At 47.3% G+C, this 7,924-nt stretch overlaps 1 protein-coding gene across 1 annotated transcript in view; it reads right to left on the bottom strand.

Moving 5' to 3' along the window:
• Nucleotides 1–7,924, bottom strand: part of LOC108799243 (adseverin-like) — an 85,906-nt gene that overhangs the window by 47,357 nt on the left and 30,625 nt on the right. The gene's annotated exons all lie outside the window — the stretch shown is intronic.

Raw genomic sequence — 7,924 nt, 5'->3', positions numbered from 1 at the left:
CCCCCACCCATTCCTGCATCTCTAGGAAATGTCTTGCAGGAGTCATTAGAGCAAGTAAACACAGCACTGCCATAGCTGACAACCATCCTGAATTTGCAGTGACAGTCCTGCATCTTAGACCTTAGTCCCAATTGGGGTTGCCACCTTTTGTTCAAGCGAAACCCGAACACTCTAGCTACACGCAGAAATATTTTTGGGAGAATGAGTCGTGGCTTATTCATATGTAAATAGCTCCGCCCATTCGTATGTAAATATCACAGTCAAGACTATTTTCAGTGGGGGGGCTAGTAGCCCATATCTTAAATTTGGTTGCCCCTGTCTGCCTGACATCTTGTGTCCGTGTTTCATGGCAGCAGAAACCTGGACACAGCATTCAAAACCTGGACTGCCCGGGTCAATCCTGGACAGGTGGCAACCCTAGTCCCAATGAGGCCATGTCTCAGGATCACAGTGTCACCCATGTTTGAACTGCTGTGCATGCATGGCAACTCAGTAAGGCATTCAATAGGGCAGGGGTAGGCAACCTTGCCACTCTAGATGTTGTGGAACTTCGAATCCCATGAGGCATTGCAAGACTCTGACAGCTACAGGCATGACTCCCAGAGGCAAAGGCATGGGATTTGTAGTTCCAGCACAACTGGAGTGCCAAGGTTGCCTACCCCTGCAGTAGGGTGATCAGGCAGCCAAGAATGGGTGGCCCCCACATAAAAAGAGTTTTGAGTGGGCCACTTCAGGAAGTGAGTGGAGTCTGACCAGACCAAATTAGTCACTAAGCAGGCCTGAGGTGTCTGTGGGCGGGGTTAACTGTGTCCTGAGGATCAGGACTGAGATCTTGGTAGGTATGAGTATAGAAAATCTTCACTTTTTGAGTTCAGGTCCAAACACTATAAGGGGTTTATTTATAACTAATTTGCAGAGTCATTCACCCTACGAAACTTTCTGAGCATTCATTCTGTGCAACTAGACGCAAAAGACAAGCAACCTTTGATATATTTTCTTTTCACGCTGAATATATGTAATGTAATACCACATTATAGTCACTAGATGGAGCTGATGAACTTAGTAAATAAGTGTTTATTTCCTATGCTCCTGGGCGCCATCTAGCAGGCATAATGCAGTATTAGGTTAAATACATTCGACCTGAAAAGTTAATATATTCAGGAACGCTCATTTTAGCATCTACTCACACAGAACAAGTGATCAAAAAGATTTGTAGGATGAATGGCTCTGCAAACCCTTATAAATAGACCCCTAAGACGTTTGGTAGAAAACAGAATTTGGTTGTCCTCATAGGTCCTTTCTGATCTCTCTCTGGTCTAATGTTTTTTTTTTAAATGCACCAAATAGGAGAAACCTTTCGGTCTGATTCATTCCCCACAAGCTGGACTACATGAGATCGGAGGGGGCCATAAAATAATTACAGTTGGTTCTCCTTTTTTCTGTCTCTTTCATAAACACTGATATCTAATCTAATGATCTGCCTGAGAAATTTGTTTCCATCCACCAATCAGCATTGGTTACGTTTGTGAGAATCTCATTGACTTTCCTTGTTGAGAGTTCAATCTAATCTTATCTTTGAGTAACATCATTATGTAACATCCTCATGTTATTTCAGTGACTGTGTGTGTTAAGTTTATTTTTATTGTAATGTTTACTTGAAAGTAGTTTTAACATGGAATTCCCATTTTTTTCATGCCTGTTGTGCCCTTATTTTCATTCAAGTAATATATATACACACACTATATTGCCAAAAGTATTGGGACGCCTTTACAGGCACATGAACCTTTGGCATCCCAGTCTTAGCCTGTAGGGTTCAATATTGAGTTGGCTCCGACCTTTGCCGCCATAACAGCTCTAACTCTTCTGGGAAGGCGTCCAGAAGGTTTAGGAGTGTGTCTATGGGAATGTTAGACCATTTGTGAGGTCAGGTACTGATGTTGGACGAGAAGGTCGGGCTCGCAGTCTGCGCTCTAATTCACCCCAAAGGTGTTCTATCGGGTTGAGGTCAGGACTCTGTGCAGGCCAGTCACGTTCCCCCCCCCCAAACTCCCCCATCCATGTCTTTATGGACCTTGCTTTGTGCACTGGTGCGCAGTCATGTTAGAACAGGAAGGGGCCATCCCCAAACTCCTCCCACAAAGTTGGGAGCATGAAATTGTCCAAAATGTCTTGTTGTGCTGATGCCTTAAAGGAGAACTATGGAGTCAGGGCTTTTCCCCATAGTTCTCCTAAAGGTCATGGGAGAACACAAAATAGCATTCTCCCGTGACCCAAAGCTACTGCTGGCGGTATACTGAGACGCCGGAGCCGGGATGGATCTCGACATTGCTGTCGAGATCCACCCAGCTGCGGGATTGACCGCAGGCTCTGCCTATCCAGAATGACAGTCACTGCTCTCTGCAGGGATGTGTTCGCTCACTTCCCGATCTATTGAGCCGACCTGTGACAGTTTCATTGCTCAGATTATGAGGCTGAGTGAAAATCACTCACCTCATAGTTCTCCTTTAAGAGTTCTCTTCACTGGAACTAAGGGACCAAGCCCAACCCCTGAAAAACAACCAATCCCCCCCCCGCACCATAACCCCCGTTCCCCAAAATTTACACTTGGAACAATGCAGTCTGGCAAGTACCGTTCTCCTGGCAACCGCCAAACCCAGACACATCCATCGGATTGCCAGACAGAGAAGCGTGATTGGTCACTCCAGAAAACACGTCTCCACTTCTCTAGAGTCCAGTGGCGGAGCGCTTTACACCACGGCATCCCACGCTTTGCATTGCACTTGGTGATGTAAGGCTTGGATGCAGCTGCTTGGAGGTCTGTAGCTATTGACTCTGCAGACAGTTGGCGACTTCTGTGCACTGTACGCTTCAGCATGCGCTGACCCCGCTCTGTCATGTTACGTGGCCTTCCACTTCACTGCTGAGTTGCTGTTGTTCCCAGTTGCTTCCACTTTGTTATAATACCAGTAACAGGTGACCGCGGAATATTTAGTAGCCAGGACATTTCACGGAACACCTGAATCCAATGATTTGGTGGGGTGTCCCAATACTTTTGGGGCAATATAGTGTGTGTATATATATATACTGTATATTTCTGTGTTTCTAATAAGGACCTGACAGAGGGTGTAACCCTTCTCGGCTTTATATGAAATTTTAAAAAATGCCTTTACATACTTTAGGGTCTATTTATAAAACTTCTGCCCGGCGTTGCATGGGACTAGTGCCCTAGGTGGAACTGACAAGTATTGCATTTCCTATACTCAGCAGCGCCATCTGGGGGCGCTAGTGGCAGTGCAAAGCCGCGCGTTACCTTTATAAATGCACCTCTTTAATTTCTATACATGTGTTCCCTACGGAGTCAGTTACTTTCAGTGCTGAGACCTTGCAGCAGATAACATTGCTGGAGCCCAGTGTGGGACCCGCATACAGAACATTACTGAGGTGTCTTTAGTACCGCGGCTATTACCAGAAAAACAAGTCAAACCGGCCAGTGAAGATTCCTGTTTCCCCCGGATCCCCGACTCACCATCCAGGAGCCATACTAAGTGACAGCTTACCCAGAAGGCAAACAATATTCACCCAGCGCTGTATGCTTTGGCATCAGATGGGGATGGAGGTTACATGGAAATTCAAGAAATCCAAATGTTGCCAAGTTTGAACTCAGAGCTGGTTCCCTACACAGGACTTTAAGGGCCCATTCACGCCGTAGGATTCAATCTGCAATGGGCAGCAGTTAGTGATTCGCTGGTGAATGTACAGTGAATCCTTGTCGAACTTGACATTCAACTCCAGGCAGACATAAAGACACACATTCATGCAGCTCTGTATTACATTACACATTATTAAAGGAGAACTATGAGGTGAGTGCTTTTCACTCACCTCATAGTTCTAGCCGACCTGTGACAATGAGACTGTCACAGGTCGGCTCAGTAGATCGGGAGGTGAGCGAACACATACCGGCATTCGCTCACCTCTCGATCCTGTCACGGCTCTCTGCCGTGACAGGGGAGGGGCTGGATTCCCCCCTCCCTGCTCCGATCCGCCAGCGCTGACTGCCGGAACGGACGGGGGAGGGGGCGGGTACAGCTGGCTCTGCCTCTAGATAGGCAGAGCCAGCTGTCACTCACGCAGCTGGGCGGATCTCGACATCGATGTCGGGATCCGCTCCGGCTGCGGCATCTCAGTATACCGCGAGCTGTATACTGAGCTTAGGGTGACGGGAGGACGCTAGTTTGTGTCCTCCCGTTACCCTAAGGAGAACTATGGGGAAAAACACTGACCCCATAGTTCTCCTTTAAATGTATTTTTTTTTTATTTGAGCTGCGTAAGCACCTGAATCTGACTTGGTATCAGCCTCTTGCGGTCCCCAGTACAGCAGAGATCAGACTGGGTGAGGAAGAAGCAGCCCAAGAAGTCAATCAGTTGTGTTGCAGCGCTCATGTGCTAACAAGGGACTTACTGGGGGGGGGAGAGCAGAGTGACAGAGCAGAGAGATGAGCTCATTAGTCTGCTGCTTCTCCTTTCACTGTCCAGTCATAGGTTGGGGGAGGGTCCGGGACAACCTGGGCTCATAGCAAGTGGGTTGAATGTTGCTGGCTAAATAAAGTACTGCATCTTGACACAACACCAGGAATTAGGCAGAGTAGGTACCTGCACGGCGCCCCTCCATGGAAGGTGCCTGTAGGCATGTGCCTACTTTGCCTAATGATAAATCCGGCCCTGGCTCTGAAAGGCAAGGCTGTGCTTTATGGCAGAGCTGTGTAAATCTTAGAACTGGATGGGTAGAATCAGTGGCGTCACAAGGGGGATACAGGGGGTGCAGCCAGCACCCGGGTGTCACCATTGCAGGGGTGACACCAAAATGACTGATGGTCATTTTGGTGTCGCCCCCGTCTAAAAATTTGGGCACTCGGTCATGGACCTAGAGCCCGACAGTGTCATACCTCATCCCGCTGAGTGAACGTCCCCTCCTCTCTCTGCCGGTGTCCATCACCAAGATGGCCGATGGCAGGCATCATCAGATGGTCGTGCATGCGTGATGATGTCATTGCACATGCGCGAGGTGACGTCACGCGCGATGACGGCACGGAGGGGTGTCACCCGGTCTAGAGACACCCGCCCATGGGTAGAATTCAAATGCTTTGGTGGGTAAACCAGCTCCCATATTTGCATCCTGTCTGTGTATTTAGCTGTTTGCCTGGAGTTAGGCTTCTCCGTTTTGCAGCCACTTGTCACATAACCGCAGTACACTTCTGGGAATTCACCACCGACACGCTGCAGATGCCAATTGATGACCTGCTTTCGGAGACAACTTCGCCGACAGCCAAACAAATCTGCATCTGAGTGGGTGAGGTTTTTTTTAATGATACGTGTTTACTTTGTGGTTTTGGAATATGAACAGTAAAGAGGACCTGTAGCGTTCACATGTCAGTATCACATCGCGCACAGGCAACGCCTATTCAGCCCAACACAGCCCGGGATTGTTTGCTCTGCAGTCATGTTTACCTGCGAGCATGTCAGTGGCATTAACATGAACAGAGAATGATTGTGTCACAAAGAAAGCATGCACCGTATGTTGATTAAAGGAAGCTAATAGATGTGGCCTCGATGACCCACCGGGGAAGAATGCATCCTTTATTTTGTTGTGGTATTATAGAAGGACTAAAAGCCAACACTAACAATAAACGTAAATGTAAGTAAAAACAAGTCTTTTCAATACATCCAATCGGATTAGCATGCGTTTGTTCCATGTGCAGAGCCAATTGCAAAATGACATATTAAAACTCCAGGCAAATGGCTAAATACACAGGAGCTGTTTTACCTGCAAAAGGATTTGTATTTCCATCCGCCCAGCTGTCATTTACGGGGCGAAAGGCCCGCCTTCGGCAGGCCGTTTACCCCGATTCGTGTCATAGATAAGAACATATGTCGCCAGCACACCATGGATCCATAATCAATAGTCCAAAATGTTATTGAAGTAAACACATCACAAAGAGTGTCAGTGCAACATTTTGAGGCCATGGGCGACCCCTTCATCAGGCATATGGTGATGAGGTCCTGCGCAGCCTCAAAATGTTGCAATGACACTGCTTGTCAATGGACCAGTCTATTGATTGGACTATTGATTATGGATCAGTCCTGTGCTGATGACATATATCCTATATCTATTTGCTGAAACCAGCCGGTGGGCTGTGCGGACTCTCAGGTGGCTATGCGGGGTCTATTGTGCACTGTGCAGGTTCTATGGTGGACTGTGCGGACTCTCAGGTGGCTATGCGGGGTCTACGGTGGTCTATGCGGACTCTCAGGTGGCTATGCGGGGTCTATAGTGGGCTGTTAAGGAAGGTGAAAAAAGAAGTCAAAATTCAACCAATTATTTCAAAAATCTCAGCCAAATGGATAACTTTATTAAATCAAATTATTGTGAACACAGCACCAATTTCATCAATAGCCGTATCTTTGTCAAACCCTGACACTGAATGTCTTCCACATACATGGTAATGTTTTAAATCTGTGGATACAATGACTAACCAATGCTCTAGCGGCTGCTAGTTATACTGTTTCATCTTGGATACTAAGTACAGAACAGGATTACTTTGATGCCATTCAAATGAGATTATCCTGTTTCATCGGTTTCTCTCCTTTCTCTTTTTTGCTGAACTGAGTGAATTTTTAACAACACAAGCATATAAACCTTAGATGGGAGAGACTCTTTGATATAATCCATACAGTATATACTCTTTCAATATATGAGGAATGTTCTTTCAGCAATTAGTGGTGATGACCATCAGCAAGTTCATGTGAGAATGAGAGGAATGGATGGGGGGCTGATTCAATATTTTATTATATGAGATGGTTGACAACGTTGCCAATTTTTAATTAAGGGTTCCTGGGGTGGTGCTGTGTGCACAATAATTTGATTTAATAAAGTAAGCGATTTGGCTGAGATTTTTGAAATAATTGGTTGAATTTTGACTTCTTTTTCCACCTTCCTTAAGGGTGGTGATCTTTCGATGTATGCTAGTAAGTCATTAACCAAACCAAAAGGGATCGGAATATCTATCTGTACTGGATAGTGGTTGTTTTTTATGAACCTATTTATCTATAATGGGCTGTGTGGACTCTCAGGTGGCTATGCGAGGTCTATGGTGAGCTGTGCAGGCTCTATGGAGGGCTAGGCGGGGTCTATGGTGATCAGTACGGGCTCTATGCTGGGATGTGCAGACTCTCAGGTGGCTATGTGGGGTCTATGGTGGGCTGTGCGGACTCTCAGGCTATGCAAGGTCTATGGTGAGCTGTGCAGGCTCTATGGAGGGCTAGGCGGGGTCTATGGTGATCAGTACGGGCTCTATGCTGGGATGTGCAGACTCTCAGGTGGCTATACGGCGTCTATGGTAGGCTGTGCAGACTCTCAGGCTATGTGGGGTCTATGGTGGGATGTGCGGACTCTCAGGTGGCTATGCGGGGTCTATGGTGGGCTGTGTGGGCTCTCAGGTGGCTATGCGGGGTCTATGGTGGGCTGTGCGGGCTCTATGCTGGGCATTCAAGTGGGTATTTTTGGCCGGCGCTGTAAACAAGCGTCACGCTTCACAGGAAAGCCGACGGGACCTTGTCAGCCTTCCTGTGAAGTGCGGCACCTGTGAAAATAGCCAGTATCGGCACCAATACCGGTATTGGTGCATCCTTAGTTGCCATTTTTCCTTCAAGCAAAACCAGAACACTCTAGCGCCGTGAGGCAATTTTTTAAAGAATATATACAGGAGAGAGCGGAAAGACAGCTAGGAGAGAGAGAGTGAGAAGAAACAGCCAGGAGAGACAGCCAGGGAAGAGAGTGAGGAGAGACAGCCAGGAGAGAGAGAGCGAGAAGAGACAGCCATGGGGGAGAGAGGAGAGACAGCCAGGGGAGAGAAAGGAGAGACAGCCA

The sequence above is a fragment of the Nanorana parkeri genome, unplaced genomic scaffold (assembly GCF_000935625.1).
Source record: "Nanorana parkeri isolate BGI_ZX_2015 unplaced genomic scaffold, ASM93562v1 scaffold1667, whole genome shotgun sequence".
Classification (NCBI taxonomy): domain Eukaryota; kingdom Metazoa; phylum Chordata; class Amphibia; order Anura; family Dicroglossidae; genus Nanorana; species Nanorana parkeri.
Note: the sequence above shows the minus strand (reverse complement) of the source record. Positions and strands in the feature narration are given on the sequence as shown.